Source organism: Barbus barbus, assembly GCF_936440315.1.
Source record: "Barbus barbus genome assembly, chromosome: 25".
Taxonomy (NCBI): Eukaryota; Metazoa; Chordata; class Actinopteri; order Cypriniformes; family Cyprinidae; genus Barbus; species Barbus barbus.
This window is the reverse complement of record NC_136753.1, coordinates 28044356-28062969: the sequence shown is the minus strand read 5'-3', so window position 1 is coordinate 28062969 and position 18614 is coordinate 28044356.

Genomic DNA, 18614 nt, shown 5'->3' with positions numbered 1-18614 from the left:
GTATGTATTTATTTATTTAAATTCTATTTATTTACTCTTATTTATTATTTGTTTAGTCGTTCGTTTTTTTATTTAATAATTTATTCATTAACTTTTATTTCATTCAGTTATCAGCTTCTGTGTGTCCTGAGCTCTACTCCTGAACCTCATGCATAATGAACATGTTAAATGTGTCAACACACAGACCCAGTCATCATATTAATACACATTTGTCTAATTAATGTAAATACTGGGATTTCTTACAATTATACCTGATCCATATCACTGCTGAATTCATAACTCACTGCTGCTGCCTTGATGGGCGTCAGGTTTAAATTTAGTGGAATGAGTCATTGCTAAATGTGTATTTTTGACACTCCCCCTGCTGACACATCTAACACACATTTGATTTGGCTATAGCTGAACATAAAGATACTGTAATGTAATTTATTTATTTTGCTTTTTCTGAAGAAAATTGCTGGTGGTCAAAGATGAAACCTGTGCTGTGCACTTTGACAGCAAGCTGCAGCAGATCCAGGCCAGACAGTGTCTGTCGGTCACGAGGGTGTACAAGCGTCTGGAACTGAACCAGCCTGCAGGATGTGGAGCTTATCGCTGGGCTGAACGGTAGAGCTTTCTCCTCTTATTGGTTTAGCTCTACTTGGCCTGTGCAAAAGCAGGTCATGAAGGCCACTGACTGATCAACCATTGACAAAAGCTGGAATAGTGTGAATATATTTGTGACTGTCAAATACATTCATAACTAGAAGATCCCCTTTTGTAAAAACACTATTAAACTTTAAACTCAACACTTTAAGACTTTATTAAAATGTGACCCTGGAGCACAAAATCAGTCTTAAGTCGCTGGGGTATATTTGTAGCAATAGCCAAAAATATATTATATGGGTCAAATTATTGATTTTTCTTTTATGGCAAAAATCATTAGGATATTGAGTAAAGATCATGTTCCATGAAGATATTTTGTAAATTTCCTACCGTAAATATGCATTGCTAAGAACTTAATTTGAACAACTTTCAAATCAACTTTCAAATTAACTTTCAACTTTCACAACTTTAAAGGGGATTTTCTCAATATTTAGATTTTTTTGCACCCTCAGATTCCAGATTTTCAAATAGTTGTATCTCAGCCAAATATTGTCCTATCCTAACAAACCATACATCAATGGAAAGATTATTTATTCAGCTTTCATGTGATGTATAAATCTCAGTTTTGAAAAATTGACCCTTATGACTGGTTTTCCAGTCCAGAAAAAATGATAATCATAATAAATAATAATAATAATTATAATAGTACGTTCTTATTGTCCTGCATGCATCTGTTGATTTTTTTAAATGTTATTTTAAAATGTTATGTTAAATGTAATATTATTTATTATTATTTATTTATTACACCTGACATATATCACAATTACTATTAGCAGGCAAATAACTTATTACAAAATTGGTGCTATGAGGGTTAATTACTTAATATTCCCTCTGATCGGCTAGTTTTTATCCTCAGCTTCACTGAATATGAATACATTGCTCGAATGGTCATATGGCCCCACCTACAGGCAACTAAAGGTGGTGCATCACTCCAGAGACAATTTTAACAATATAATGTAGAAAATGCATGCCTGGAATTAATGTCAGGATTTACACTTAGCTGACGAATAACATGATTTGTTATTATTATTTTTATTTATTTATATATTTATTTTATGTTAACATTTTGTTCACATTTGTGGGATTTAAGTTGGATTCAACATGGAAAAACGGTACGATAAGTATTTATTTAGATGAATATTATTTTCTGGCAGTAATGTTAGATCATATTTAATCATGTTAAATTAATTACTGTATGTGTATATATATATATATATATATATATATATATATATATATATATATATACTGCATGTGTAAGATACAATATAAAACCATTAAAAACATACATTTGACTTTAAACAAACATTCGAATTAAATAAATATTTAATGTTTAACGTTTTCATTTAATGTACTAAAATAACTAGACCTGAAATAGAAAATATGAGAAACTATACAGACATAAAAAAGGCAAAAACACACTACAAAATTATTCAAACTTAAACTAAAATTAAAACTTAAAATATAAAAATAATTTAAAACTATTAATAAAACCGTAACAATGTCTACATGGTACTAAAATAGCACTGATATGTATCATTTAATTAAATATTTTATTATATTTATTTAAGTAAATATTCCCTGCCCTGATACTAGGCAACAACATTGCTAGACATAGCAAATGAAATCTATTAAATCTTAAATTATGCAATTATTTAAATTAATTAATTAAAAGGTTTAATTAATATTTGTACTCTTTATTAATATGGATCATTCATATAAATATTTCCTGCCCTGACACTAGATGGCGATATAGTGAAATACAATAGCTCATGTTCTAAGCTGTTTGTGCTGCAGTGCTTCATCCGGTGGCAAGATGGCGCTGTTTCCGCCTTCCTCCCGTCCACTGATCATGCCCTCAAAGGGCCAGTGAATTCAAGGAGGTTCAGAGGTGGAGCTCAAGATCTTAAAGAGACAGTGCAGTTTATGATGCAACTGTACAGTATTCTCCAGATCACCAGTTTATTACAAATAAAACTGGAGAACTGAAATGCTCCTCTTAAACCTCTGAGGTAAAAAAAAAATGCATATTGTTTTGGTTCATATTTGCATATAGAATAACAATAACTGATAGCATATAGTATAACTGTGTATTTACTTAAACTATATATGATCTTTATTACACTGAAACTGATTTATGAAATAATGCAGAAGAACAGCTACTTAAGGACGTGACCTCACTCCAGCGGCTTTATTATTCACACTCACAATCACAAACAATGAGGACAACCCATGGAGATGTGGGTCAGAGGAGTGCACGCGCTCCTGAGGGACACATGTGTGTGTGTGTGTGTGTGTGTGTGTGTGTGAGACTCAAACTAAACAAAGGCAACAGGATACTGCCTCACTATAAAACAAATGCTGGATCCAGCAGCAGATGAGCACACAGAGGAAAATACAAGTGTCCTGCTGACCTCCTTTCACAGAATATAAGTTTTCCCATGATGCAACGGCCTCTGCCAGAAGGCTGGATAACAGTATAGGAAGGAAACTACATTTTGAACTACATTAGTGCTTGCCTGTGCAAATCCTGTCCCGCTCTTTTACTACGTTCCATGTGGTGAAACATGTTCTGGTTGATTGCCAGGGTGTTGCTATGGAGCTTCTAAGATTTGAGTGTTTGTTTTAACATTACTACCAGTTACTAGGATGATCCAGGTTGTTGTCAGGGTGTTGCTATGCAACTACTAAGATTTGAGTTTTTTCTTTTAACATGTTACTATCAATTACTAGGATGCTCTGGGTTGTTGCCAGGCTGTTGCTATGCAACTACCTAGATCCGAGTGTTTTTTAAACATGTCACTATCAGTTACTAGGACGCTCTATGTAGCTTCTAAGGTTTGAGTGGTTTTAAATATGTTGTTCTGCAGTTACAATGATGTTCTGGGTGGTTGCCAGGGAATTGCAATGCAGTTTCTAAGATCTAAGTAATTTTTAAAGTGGTACTATCAGTTACTAGGGTGCTCTGAGTGGTTGGCAAGGCGTTGATATGCAGTTTCTAAGGTCTGAGCGGTTTTTAGCATGTTACTCTGCAGGTACTTGGATGTTATATGTGGTTGCCAGGGCGCTGCTATGCAACTACTAAGATCTGATTGTTTTTAAACATGTTACTATTAATTACTAGGATGCTTTGGGTGGTTGCCAGGGTGTTGCTATGCATCTTCCAAGATCTGAGTGTCTTTTAATGTTACTATCATGTTATGTTACTATCAAGTCAAGTCAACTCACCTTTATTTATATAGCTTTTAACAATGCAGATTGTGTCAAAGCAACTTTCCAATATCAAAATAGGAAAATAGTGTCAATAATGTAAAATGACAAGATTAAACACTCAATTTTCAGTTAAAGGCATTTCATTATTGAATTCAGTGATGTCATCATCTAGCTCAGTTCAGTTTAAATAGTATCTGTGCAATCAAGTCAATGATATCAGTTCCTAGGATGTTCTGGGTGGTTTCCAGAGTGTTGTTATGCACCTTCTAAGGTCTGAGTGGTTTTTAGCATGTTGCTCTGCACTAGTTGATGTGTTCTGGAGGGTTTTAATGGGTTGCAATGAGGAACCCATTAAATACCAAATATGGTATTTTAGCTGGTTTTGGTCACATGTTCTGAGGGGTTACCAGGGTATTGATATGCAGTGGGTATTCTAGGGTATTCTAGTGTGTTGCAATGTAGTTCCTATGGTGTTCTGAACATTTGTTCCTTTATCAGTTGAAAGGTACTAGTAGTTTTTAGAAAATTGTAACTAGGGTGTTTTTTAATTTTTTTTCCCTTTTTTCTTTGCATATTGCTATGCAGTTTCTAGGATGCTCTGGTGGTGTTACAGGGTTATGCAAGTCCATTGCTGAGTCTGTTGCTGTGTGGTTGCTAAGGTGCTGAGAGTTAGGGATTTCATTGCACTTGGCAGATACTTGTATCTAAACTGACTAAAACATGCCACTTCACCATAGACGCCCCCGATGTTCTGCTGTGCCCCTCCAAAGTCCCTCAACTGAAACCGCATCATATCACTGATCTAAGATCAGATTTCTCTGTGAATATTTTGACCTTGGCTACAATAAGCTTATTGACAAAACTGATCGAATGGCATTCCCATGTGAAAGCACTAAAAAACTTTTCAAAATGATCTTTTCTTGGCTATAGTGAAAACAACTTTTGACCTTTCTGTTGAAATGTTAGTATAGTTTTTTCTTTGCAAAACTCTTTTTTTTCCCCAGGTGTTGCAGGGTGGGTTACTAATGTGCTTAGTTTTCAGAAAATGTGAGCAATTACAGTAATGCCATAGAAAACAACAATAATAATTGAGATAATGTTTCTGAAAGAACTGATGAGAAATAATGTAATGAAGCTGATAGCATAAAATGTGCAATTTAATAACAATAGTTTATACATGAAATAAGTACTTACCCTTACCACTTGCATGTTTACAGAAAAATTTATCAGCTTTTGACTTGCTGCGTTCTTGTTAGTGTCTGATCTTTCAACATGTTTCATCCTGCAACCTTTGTCTGCACTTTTGCTCGGTCCCTGTTGTGCAATGTGATAACTATGCCAAATTGTCACCACCTGGTCAACGAACAGTTAACTCAAACATGTGCACTTTTGTCAGGGACTGATTACCCTGAACAATTCTTAAAGATCATGTGATAATGCCCTCGGGATCATCGCACCGAAAGAAAACTGGAAACATAATCTGTAATGTAAGATTGTAAAAGGGAATATTAGAACTAATTCAGGTGCGATTTCTTATGCTCATGATGATGAATAATGCATAAAAGGCACATGTATATGTAGTGTCTTAAGTCTACTTCAAGAGTTGCACTTTCACAATGTCTACTTGAAAACTGGATGTGCAACAAATAAGAACAGTACCTAAATGTATTCAGCTTACTCAGCTGAGGTGTTTTAGAACTGTACAGAATGATCAGATTTAATTTAGCAGAGATAAGACTTGAGAAAGTAAGAAACCTCCTAGCAACCCCTGGAACACTCTAGCAACCACAGAGCAATGCCTAGAACATCCTGGCAACCCCTAGAACACTATCTAGCTACTAGCAACTACCTAACAACCCTCTTCAACCATCTAGCAACACCCAGAACATCCTAGGAGCCACCAAGCAATGCCTAGAACACCCTAGCAACAACCCAGGTACCCCTTGAACATGATGGCAACCACCAATGCCAAAACACTCTAGCAACCCATACAACACATTCACAACCACCCAGTAACCACTAGAACACTTTATCAACCACAGTGCAATGCCTAGAACACCCTAGCAACTCCAAGAAACCATCTAGTAACCCCAATACATCCTATCAACCACCCAACAACCCCCAAAACAACCACAGAGCAATGCCCAGAACACCTTAGCAACCACCTAACAACCCCCAGAACATCCTACCAATCACCTAGTAACCCCGATACCATTCTATCAACCACCCAACAAGCCCTAGAAACCCAGAACACCCCAATAACCACCCATCAACCCTCAAAACAACCTAGTAACTCCTAGAACATCCTAGCACACCACAGCAACAACCTAGCAAATGCAAATCACCCTAGCAACCATCTAGCAACCCCCATCCTTTCAACCACACAACTACCGTAAAAAATAACCCAGAACCCCTAGAAAGCCTCAAAACAACTCCCAAAATAACCCTATCAACCCCCAGAACACCCTAGCAGCCACCTAGCAATTCTCAGAACATCCTACCAATCACCTAGTAACACTCAAAACAATCTAACAACCCCTAGAACACCCTAACAACTACCCAGCAACCCCTAGAACATCCTAGCAAATACCTAGGAACCCCCAGAACACCACAGCAAAAATCTAGCAAATGCAAATCACCCTTGCATCCATCTAGCACCCCCCATACCATCCTTTCAACCACTCAACAAACAACCAAGAAACTCCTAGCAAACCCCAGAATACCCTGATAACCACCCAAAAACCCTCAAAACACCTTAGCAACTACCCAGCAACCCCCAGAATACCCTAGCAATGCCCAGAACATAATCTATCAATCTATCTATCTATCTATCTATCTATCTATCTATCTATCTATCTATCTATCTATCTATCTATCTATCTATCTATCTATCTATCTATCTATCTATCTATCTATCTATCTATCTATCTATCTATCTATCTGTGAGTCCTATTAACCTTATTTTTAACCCTTCTTTTAAGGGATTTTTAAATAAGTCTGTCTTTTGCACAGACAAAAAGTGTACAATGAAGGCATAAAATTTACAAAAAAAAAGTGCTCCAGCACAATGTCGTATCAGGATAGGTCTTATGCAAACAATGTAACCACAGAAATCCCAGCTGAAATGTCTTGCAAAGTTCTTTTCTCAGTTAATTTAATGTGTAAATGAGAAATGTGCAAGGACTGCATTGAAAGTCACCAAGCCTGCCCAATTATACACTTGCAAAGCAGGTGACAAACCTCTGACGGTATTGCTAAAAGCAAGTGGCTTTCATTGTGTCCTTATTTCACATGAATGTCACTGCATACAGATGGGGGAAGTGAACAGAACTTTGGTTCTCTCCGCAGCTTCAGCGTTGCGTTACACAGGATGATATCAGTGTGGAGGGACTCTGGGTAATAGCTCCTGTGGGAGAGGCCACGTCCTTCAGCTGCTGGCGCCAAAGAGACTATTAAACCCTGCAGAGTCCCCGCAGCGCTCGAGTAACGCGCCTAGGACGTTCCCTAGCAGCCGTCCTTCAGCTCCAGCCATTATGTGTCATTAAGGGAGTTGGGCCATTTGGCGAGGTCTCCCAGAAAAAGGCAGGACTCTCTGTCTATCAGAGCCAATTTGCCATAGAGAGCACTGTCAGGTGAGGTCACAGGTAGCACTGAGTTGTTAAAGGTGGAATAAAGCCCTGAAATAAAAAAATAACATTGAGAAAATGTCATTTTCTTTGACAAAAAAACTTGCTTTTTAATATGCAACTCTTAAGACAATAAAGTTTAAGTTTAGCCAGATCAAGGGAGTTTTAATATACCTGAAGGAGATATCTGTTAGCATTTCCATTTAGCTCAATGGCAATGTCCAGTTGGTGCAAGCAGTCCTGTATGAACATGACCTGGATGCTGCCATCTGAGTGGAATTATGGGAACTCAGAAAACCTTTATTGCTGTACATTACTGTTCAAAAGTTTTGGATCTGTGCACATTTTTTTTAAAGAAATTACTTTTATTCAGCAAGGTAGCATTAAAAGTTACAAAGGATTTCAAAAATTTAAAACTTTCTATTCATCAAAGAAACCTTACAAAAATCTTACCACGAACATAGTATGTCATGTGCCCTAGAACATCTGTTTGGAATCTATCTATCAATCTATCTATCTACAAACAAGTCTGTCTTGATAAAAAATCATCTTTATATACATTTCTTTGAATGTTATAATTGCATGCATTCAAAAAGACATCTACAATGTCACTTTGTAGAAGGTGCACAGAAGAGTGTCCTGCACTCTTAAAAAGAAAGTTGCTTTATTGGCATTAACAGTCCAGCGATGAACCTTTAACATCCATGCAGTTTCCCATTGCACAAAAGGTTTGTTATAGTGGAAAAAGTTGTTTTTTTTTTAATTAAAAAACATTCTTCACATTAAGAAAAAAATGGTTATTTTAAGAACTGGTTCTTTGGGGAACCAGAAATGGTTCTTCTATGGCATCGTTATGAAACCCCCCTTTTGCAGCCTTTATTTAAGAGTGTAGAGCATCACCGGTAATGGGATGTAGAGGGATGTAGAGTGTCCTTTTTCTGCTCTGGTTCATGCTCCCTGTCTGAACTCCCAGAGCAGCTGCCGTTGGCACTTGTGCCACCTCTGCCGCCCCCCTTATCCTGACCTACTGTCCGCACCAACACCCTCCTCATGGGTACCAACCCGACCCCCTTTCTCTCTCTCTCTCTGTGAGCTCATCTTCCTTCGAGACAATCAGCGGGAGCTTTAGACGCAGCCAGCTCTCTTCTTGAACCGGTGCCAATGGAGGCCGGCCCTGGACGCCACAGCTGAAAGTTTTACAAGCGCTCCGGTCGGAAGGCAGGAAGACAGACTGAGAGATTTGTAAGGGCAGCTTCTCTTTCTCTATTCACTTGCGCTCTTGTGCTTTATTTATATTCGTGTCGCTCTCTCTCTCCCAAAGTCGGGCGTCAAGAAACGGTTCTTTCTTTCCCTCCAGAGAGTTTACAGAGCAAAAGCAGAAGAAACTGCGACATGAGGACAGTACTTTGACAAATAAATGGACAAATAACAAAAGGACGAAAGGGGGGTGCTGACGTCACACACTGTGCTGCCCATGACAATGCCTGAAAGAAGAGGAAGACAGGACGATTGCAACTCTTTCTCTCTCTTTCTGTCATCATCTCTGCGCCATCAGGAAAGGGACGGCACATTTTTTGGCAGGGTGACGCTGGATTATTGCACTGGTCTGGCTGTGTCGCGCTTTCTCCTCAGCTGAGCAGGATATAGTACAGCGTTACCGCAAACTTTCACCACAAGTGCTGTGACAAGTCGCTGTCTCGCGCTCTTTGTCCTGGCGCCTCGGGTTTAACTTTCTCACTCTGCCCTCCTGCTTCGGCACAGCAAGAACTCTTTGAAAAGGACTCAAAGTTTTCCAAAAAAGGATCTTGAATTGGTTTCACCTGGGAAAGCTAACAATCACAGACTTGCTTTCAGGATCCCGACTTTGAATTAAATTTTTGAACACATGCACATAGCAAAGGCACAAACAAAAGTTGATGTGCACGAATGCCTATGGATAAACATCAAAGTATATTGCATGAAACATGCAGGCAATGGGAGGACAGCTAAAGATGCTGCGAATGACTTCTGTAAAACAGGAATCGAAAGGCTTGTACCTGGGACAGATGCCAAATGCTGACAAAAGACTCTTTCGGGAGCCTTAACTCTTTATTTCAGGACGTGTGTCAGATGGTGATTTGGCACTCTGAGTAAGTACATGTACCTTCTATCAACACTTTCTCTCGCAGTGTTAAGTGACACCATGCTCCTGAGGGATAGGTTGAGATATGCTTATTTCGCTTGGTTTCGGACCAAGTTCCACTCCTCGCCTCCAGGCCCGAGCCAGGTGACGGTGTTTAGCATTTTGTGCCTACACCCATAGAGGTATTAAACATGGAGGACTGGCTGCTAACCCAACAACAACAGACGAAGCCAAAGACCGAGCCTTAAGGTGGTTGCAACAGTCGCCGCCTTGTTTTCTTTTCCTTTCTCATGCTGTTGTGACCTCTCTCTCTTGGCAGCGGGGCTGAAGTGGGCAGGCGAATAGGAGGGCATAGCTGAATCTGCTCAGTGCTGGCAGGGGTTCGAGAAGGGCTGTTCGCTCACACACCTCTCTCTCTGCTTTTCCCCTTGTCTTGCGAGCGACATGGAAATGGCCTCTCCTCTTCTTTCTTCCTCCCCGCTGTTTTTTTTTTCGGTCGTCGTACAGTACAGTCATACTTTTTACCCCATCCGGAGTCTCCCGCGACGTCCCACGAAAAGCTCTCGCTCAGGTACTTCCAGCATTTGATTTTCGTTCGAATGCTTGTTTTTCATTTTTTTACTTTCTTGTGTTGCAATAACATCGTTTTCGTCTGACTTTCCCTGCTCCTCAACCTCATCTTCCTCCAGCACGTGTCGTTTATCTGCCGCCGTCGCCATGATAAAGCGTGTTTCGTTTCTGTTCGATGAGACATTAAACATTTTTTTCTCGTAAAAAAACAAATATTGTTAGATAAACTCCAAATGTGTTTGAGCAAAAGTAATGGGTGCGAGTGATTTTGCTTGGTTTTGTTTGCCTTGAGACAGTGCATGACCACTGTTTCTTTTTATACAACCTGTTTGCATAATAGCTTTAAAAAATATTTTCAGAGGCTATACAAACATGCGGTTTGCTATTTACAGTACGGCAGAGGGTAAATATGCTCTTTTGTGCTAAGTTACATGTCTGAGGCCTTCAAAACAAAGAGCAGCGCTTTACCTGCCAAACTCTGCCAGGAGAAGAAAATTAAACCTACAATCTCACTAAAAGTGTTGCAAAAAGATTCATAATCATTATTTGTTACATCTAGGTTGGCCGTTAAGCGGTACACCACATACAAATCTATTCTTCCTCCAGTCTAACATGTTTGGAGGAACTGAGCGTTAGAAATGACTAAGACTGAGACCACAGTGAAGAACACACTGTAAAAGATCAAGAATGAGACTCCTAAATTATATTATATATAATATTATATTTTTTTTATATTTTACTGATCTGTAATTTTGACATAAATGCAGCCTTGCTGAGCTTAAGCGAATTCTTTCGGAAACGTGTGTGTGTATATATATATATATGCAAATTAAATCAAAATCCTGCACAGTAAAAAAAAAACATCCATCCATATATATTTGTTTTTCTGAATTTTTCCGACTTTTGGCCACTGTAAATATAAACAAACAGGTTAAATCACTATACTTATGTAAACAAGAAAATATAATAATACAAATAATATTAAAACACACTCGATGTGTCTTTCTTTCATCTACGATTGAACTAAAAACACATTTGGAGATTATTTATGCCATTTTGACTATACATTGCATTTCCATTCCAAAGCACTTCACGTTTTGTTTGCTTAACTACTTTTGGTTCATTAACACAGTCAACGAAAAATCGTGATTCTTTTAGAGACGTCGAAACTATTGTAAATGAAAACTGCCCTGAACACTGTACAAAGAGAAAACAGAGAAAGAAAAAAAAGCAGTAAGGTGGTGGGTGGAGTGATAGATGAAAAAAAAAATGAAAACACTTCCTCCACCCCTCCTTCACTATCCTCAGATGAACTTGTCACGTTACTTGATGATTTTTTTTTCTGGCCTGCCCTCTCTACTTCCTGCTATTTTTGTGCTCCCTCCCTCGCTCCCTCTTTCTCTCTGTGTGTCGGTGTGGTAACCAGGAACTAAGTCACAGACCCTTTATCGGGAAACATATTTTGGTAATCACCTGCAATTCTGAAGCAATAACACCACAAACAGCATCACATTATGAAGAAAAAGAGCCTTGTGGATAGCAGCCGAACCTTGGGACATCCAGCTGTAATTACGGCTGCCTGACACTAACCAGAGCAGGTATTTGTCACTAATGTGATTCGAGGTCTCATTTTGTAGCAGTTCAGATCACATTTGTCTCACAGGTATTGAAAAGAAAGAGTTAACAGATCAAGTTATGAGCTTTCGAAAGCACATGGCTTCTTACTTGCACATGCTGCATGCACAAATGTTCATTCAAAGCTGTCTTTTCAATGTTAAAATACTTTATTCTGTCTTTGCTCAATGTGACAACTAGAAGTAAGATATTGAGATGCGATTTCCCTGGAAAATAACCGCTATCAAAATGTTTACTTGAGAATCCTGACCTTCTCGACCAATGGTGTGAGTTTGTGGGCGGGACTATCTGTTTTTGTGAGCAAATAAAACATGCAGGCAGTGTTCGAGGAACCTATTTGGAAGCAATAATTATTTTTGCAACTCCAGTTTTTCTCCAACATTTTTTGTGTTAGTTTTTCAACACTGAAACTGACACTAAACTAACACCACACGTGTGTTACAAACCACAAGTGTAAATAAATGCAATGACAAATCGGGGGGATTAAACGTTTTTTGTGTTTTAGACACACTGAAGAAAACTGGTGTTCCACTCAACAGTTTCAAACATGGGATTAAATGCAAAATAAGACTGAAACAGTATTTTCTTGTATGCCGTAATTCAAATTAATTCAAATTTAATGCAAACCATATAGAAAAAGCGCTATTTTTGCAACCGCACTGCCAAATGTTGCAAGCTGCATCTGTTTGCAATACAGCTATCGCATTGATAAGTGCTGAACTTACACTGAACGCATACGCAAACAAGGTCAACAGGCACTTCCTGTTTAAAATGGCTATTTTTGCATCCAGCGCGTAGAGCTGAAGTTCTGCAGATTGTTAGGAGTTGCTGCAAATGATAAGCGTGTTAAAAAGGCCTCTGGATTTGCACGACTGCACAACCGTGGGTTAAAACACATTGCATAAATGGACAATTTTACTAATTCAGATGTGGGAAGTGAAGCGTTCCACTTCTAATGAGCAGGTAGGACTATATTTACTGACTTTACTAATGGTCACGATGCATTTAATTACATTTAGGGGACATTTAAAGTGCAAGTACGCTAAAAATGTAAACAGTTCATTAATTCACAACATTTTAATGCATTTTTCGAAAATATCTGAAGAAAAATATGCACAAAAACATGCTGCAAATGATAAGCGTGTTCAAAAGGCCTCTGGATTTGCATGGATGCATAACCGTGGGTTTAAGTAGACAATGGTGCAGATAACAGTTCTACTAATTCAGATGTGGGAAGTGAAGTGTCATCTCCCTTTTATTGACCAGGTAGGACTATATTTACTCACTTTCGTAATTATCACAATGCATTTAATTACATTTACTGACAATTAACATGCAAATATGCCGTAAATGTTCCTCAGCTCACAATGCTGTAGTGCAGTACTTGTTGCTTTTCTAGATAAAATGGCACCAGATTTGGATAAATAGGCATATTAGGTTGCATAAGTTTGAAAGAGAAATCTAATTTGACCCATTTACTTTCTAAATACACATTCCTGGTCTTATGATTTGTGATGCATCAGTGTGCACATTAACCAAAATATATCAAATGTCTTCAGAATCTTTAATCAAAATTAAATTAAAATTAAAATTAAAAGTAAAATAAATAAATATATATATATATAATAGCAATTTCTTATCGAAAAAATGTTTCTATAGCATTTTTTTTTTTTTTTTTTTTGCTGTTTCTGAAGAAAATAACTTGCATGTTGTGCACAAAACTCTGTTCTGTTTGCACTCCACAGCTAAATGAAAATTGAAATAAAATACATTTAGTAGGTGTAAACACATGAGGAAATGTTGACAGCAGAGGTGAAATAAAAAACTAATACCTTTGCGTTTAACCGCAAGATTGAGGTTAGAGAAACTAAACCACTTCCGCTGACCAACTTGATCTAGTTTGTCACCATCTTATCACTAGTATCTTACTGCCTAATATGTTATACCAAATGCTGTTTGAATCACAGATATGATTGAGCTGTACATATGTGAATCTGCTCTCTGGTGAAGGAGAGAGTTCAAGTTATAATGCCTTTTACTGTTTATGTAGAGCTTTGCATATCATCTCTCACAAGACATGAAGATTTAGCCTCATGTTGACATAGCCATTACTTTGTGTAATGATCCATGGACTTCAGTGAGACGTGGACCATATACTGTGATGGAATAACAAATAGTCCTTTTGACATCCAAGAAAAATGTCAAACGGGGCCATTGGACCAGATAAACACAGTAAACGTAGTGAGCTTCATTTTATGCATCATAAGCACAAGCCAAAAAAATTGAATTACGGCGCTTCATAAAGTACCTGGTTTTGGCCAGAATCTGGCGTCCTTCCTGGGTAAGGCAATCCCAGAATGCACTGCAACGAGCTGGAACAGAGGGAAATAATGATTATAAACATACATTTTATTAAATACTGAAAATCTAAAATCGGATTAAAAATTAATTTCACCCAATATTTGTGTGTATTAACGCAGCAAGTTAGTTTAGCAACATGCTTCCATCAGACTCTATTGCAATCAACACACATTATCAGCTCTATTTATATGGCACACGTGCTCGTTTTACACAGATTTGCAGCCTATAAAACATTTCAAATGCACACTGTAAAAACCAATGGTGTCTTGTATTCCTGTCCAAATATCTAGACATTTTTATATCAAGATATATTTACATGAAATGCAAAATTATATGATATTAGTAGGGCTTGTTTTCTGAAAAATGCATCAAAACTAAGAAAGAAAAATCTGCTAATGAGGTCGGAAAAAAAATCTGGTTTCCCCTTTGAATTAGGTTTATTTTTCTGACCCCATTGGCAGATTTTTTTTTTAATTTAACCCTCTGGGCCTCTTCATGTTTGGGTCACACTTGGTACCTTTGTGGTCAAATGTTTTTCCAGGAAAATCAATAATATTTTTGTTCAGAAATATTTTTGAATGTTATTTAGCATTTTGAGGGGATTTTATGATACTATGCAATATTTATCCAATTATTTATATACTTTTTATGAGCTATTTTTCCCACTGTCATTTTTGACCACGAAGGTACTGAGTGTTACTTTTTTATTTTTTTGACCTTTGAATCATGTCCATGATTTTGTGTGTGTGTGTGTGTGTGTGTGTGTGTGTTCACATAGCTAATGCGACAAAAGTCACCAAGTGTCATCCCATTCCGATGAAGCAAAGAATTACACAAAATTCAAGACATCATTTTTTTCTGTCAGTTCCGACTGACGAGGCCAAGAGGGTTAAACATAAATGCACATTATTTAGATTTTTTCAGGAAACAAGACTTAACATCTTAAGTCATTTTGCTTCGAAATGAAATGTATTTTGATTTATTGTAAGAATGTTCAGATATTTATCTTGGAAAACAAGATAAAAATTCTAAGAAAGAAACTCATTTTTTGCAGTGCATCACTTTTTGATTTCTCAGCCCTAACTGATCCAACATCTCAATTATGAGACTCTCCGCCGGGTCTGTTTCACACTGCCCCGCTGTCTCGGCCAGCTGCCAGGCCAAAACATTTCAATCACTGCCATTAATTAGGCCAAAGATGAATCCAGAATGTTAATGTCCTGCCCCAGTGTCTTTCAGTTCCTCGGTTCACATGCTAATTTATGCAAAGACACGGTGCCGCCGTCCCGCCCCTTTGCCATGGCAGTCCATTCTTTTGGCCCGGGTGACCCCCATCTGCCAGACATCTACCACAGCACCATCATGCCATCATCTGTGTATTAACAATGCAAAAAAATATATTTCATATATAATATAATACAAAAATACAATATAAATACAAAAATGAGATTCCTTCAAAATTCCTTCAGAAATCATTCGATTTCGATGCATTAAAAACCTTCATATTCATGACGTGTGTCATGTCAGTCTTATGCACACCCCTTCAAGTAAAGTGTAACCAATTCTTTTTTAATCAAATCTATAGTCATGATTTAGGTCCTTTAAAAGTATCATGGTTTGACTATAAAAAGTCTCTAGAGAGTATCACGGTGTGACCATAATTGTAATGAAATCATACAAATAAATGTAATTGTTTTTCTTTGAATGACCTTACAGTGCTTACCAGAATATAGAAATCCAACTGTACCATGGTATTACTGTCACTGAAACATGGTACTGCCACAATCATTTTGTTAGGGTTGTAAAGGTTTTGATTTTAGAGATATGTTCACAGTATATTTAGTTATTGTGCAATCATACACCTTTCTTGAAATAAGTAGCCTACAAGCCAGGTTCATCTTCACACACGATCTTGACTTGTAACTGCACACTCGTTTAAGATGGCAGGAAAGTGGCCATTTTGTTTGGTCCTTTTCCCTCCCTTTCATGCATTGCTAGCAGACAACATGTAGTGTTATTTAAAGGCAGGCAGCTGGGAAAGCTTCGTTCAAATGCAGCGATTTACTTCAGGCAATTAAACGGCATGCAACACCACGTGCACAGAGAAAACGGCATTATTTCCTGGTGCGGCTCACCTCTGCTTCAGGAGTTCTGTGAGCCAGACAGGCAGGTTGAACAAATTAGCCGACTTGCAATTGTTGATTATTTCGCTAATCTTTTAAAAGGAAATCAGGAAGACACAAAGAAGGAAATACTGAAATAGAATCAACGACTTCCAAATTTCCTTCTGCACGTTGAAGGTCATTGTGAACAACGACAAGAAACATGGAGATGGAGCCACAGTTTTATTTTCAAATCTATGATCATTGATATATTGACTTTTGTCAAGTAAAAAGAAAATATGTAAATTTTGTATTTATAGTTAATATATGAATATGTATATATGCATAATGATGCATAAATCATTTTTAAATAAATAATCATTTTTAGATCAATAAATATACGTTTTTAGATAAATTATAATTTTATAAATTAAAATAAATAAATAAAGCAAGCCTTTTAATGTAATTTTGTATGACTCCTGATAAATCTTTTTTTCTTTCAGATTCGGTGAAGAAACCACACACAGCATGTTTGTTTCTGTCCCTAAAGCTGAGGTAGTAGATTGAATAGTTGTGGAGTATAAAACCTCCCTTTGAGATAACTATACAATCTACTGTCTTTCTTACGGAGGCAGATTAGCCAGCTGTCTACTGAAGAAACTGCGTGAAACACTTTAACACTACTTCATTTGTCCTCATTTATAGCCTACATCTTCTGGATTCTGAAGCTGTGCTCCTGTGAAACTGCAGATCTGTGTCTCCACAAGCTGAGGTAGTAGGTTGTATAGTTTGTGGGAAGGATCTCATCCTATTCAGGTGATAACTATACAGTCTATTGCCTTCCTTGAGAGACACAATGAATGAGAGTAAAAACAACGAGAGACAGAGTGACTGGAGTATCTTTAACCGGTCTGCACTTCTAAATGTTAAAAGTAAAATTGGTCAATAAAACATACAATTATTAAAGTATCATACTGTTTTTATTATAGTTGTTATCATTCTTAGTTTATTCTGCACTGTTACTTTAATTTTTTGATTTTATTTTGCAACTATATTTTATTTTGGAATACTGCTATTTTATTTGTTCATGTGATTCATTTTTATTTCAAATTAAAAAATGTGATTCGGCAGTTTTGGTCATCCGAATGAAGCACATTAAAATGGTCTTTGACTTATACACACACACACACACACACACACACACACATGTTGGTTTTTGTGGTTTATGGGGACTCTCCATAGGCGTAATGGTTTTTATACTGAACAAACTGTGTGTGCTATTGCCCTACACCAACCCTACACCTACACTTAGCCCTCACAGGAGACTTTGTGCATTTTTAGATAAAAAAAAAAACACCATTTAGTATGTTTTTTAAGCCTTTTGAATTACGGGGACATAGGCAGTGTCCTCATAAACCACCTTCATATTGTAATACCTCTGTCATACCCATGTCATTATACAAATTTGTGTTCTCATAAACCACATAAACATGCACATATATATATATGTGTGTGTGTGTGTGTGTGTGTCTTCGACCCTCTAACCCAGAGATCTTCAACCCTGTTCCTGGGTACCCACTATCCTGAAGAGTTTAGCTACAACCCTTCTCAAACACACCTGAAGTGGCCAATCAAGCTCCGCAAGACTGCTTGAAAATTGCAGGCAGGTGTGTTGAAGCTGGTTGGAAATAATCTTTCCAGGAGAGCGGGTCCCCAGGAGCAGGGTTGAAGACCTCTGCTGCTAACCCTCTAACAATAGCACTCTTTCTAGTTTTTCTATTGTTTTCTTTTTATTTAATTATTTTTTAAAAATGGACCCTTTAACACTAGCGTTCTCTATTCTATCTACTTGTTTTCTTTTTATTTATTATTTATTTACATGTACCACGTTACACTAACCGGACCTGTCACTGCCCTTGTTTGTTTGATTGCTTCTTTTGTTCTCTTTTTTAAGTCGCTTTGGTTAAAAGCATCTGCTAACATGTTACATTTGAATAAAGGGTAACTCTTTCAGTGGCTTATTCTAAAAAGAATATTATGAACATTGCTTAGACATTATGAAACTCACAAATAACATCTTCATAATGAAGCTTTATTATTATTTTAAACAACTTGTTTTGTACATCACTGCACGTTCATATTTGTAATATTGTACAGACATATTGTTGTGCACTAAACTACAAATACATGTGCACTATTATCCACATTCCGCCATAAGAGGCGTCATACTGTTACTCAGTTAACTGCCAAAGACTAGTATAGATATACTTGAAAGGAACATTGTTAACTACACAGTTACTCTCAGACTTGGACTGTGGTGCTTTGAGGCACCCTACTGGC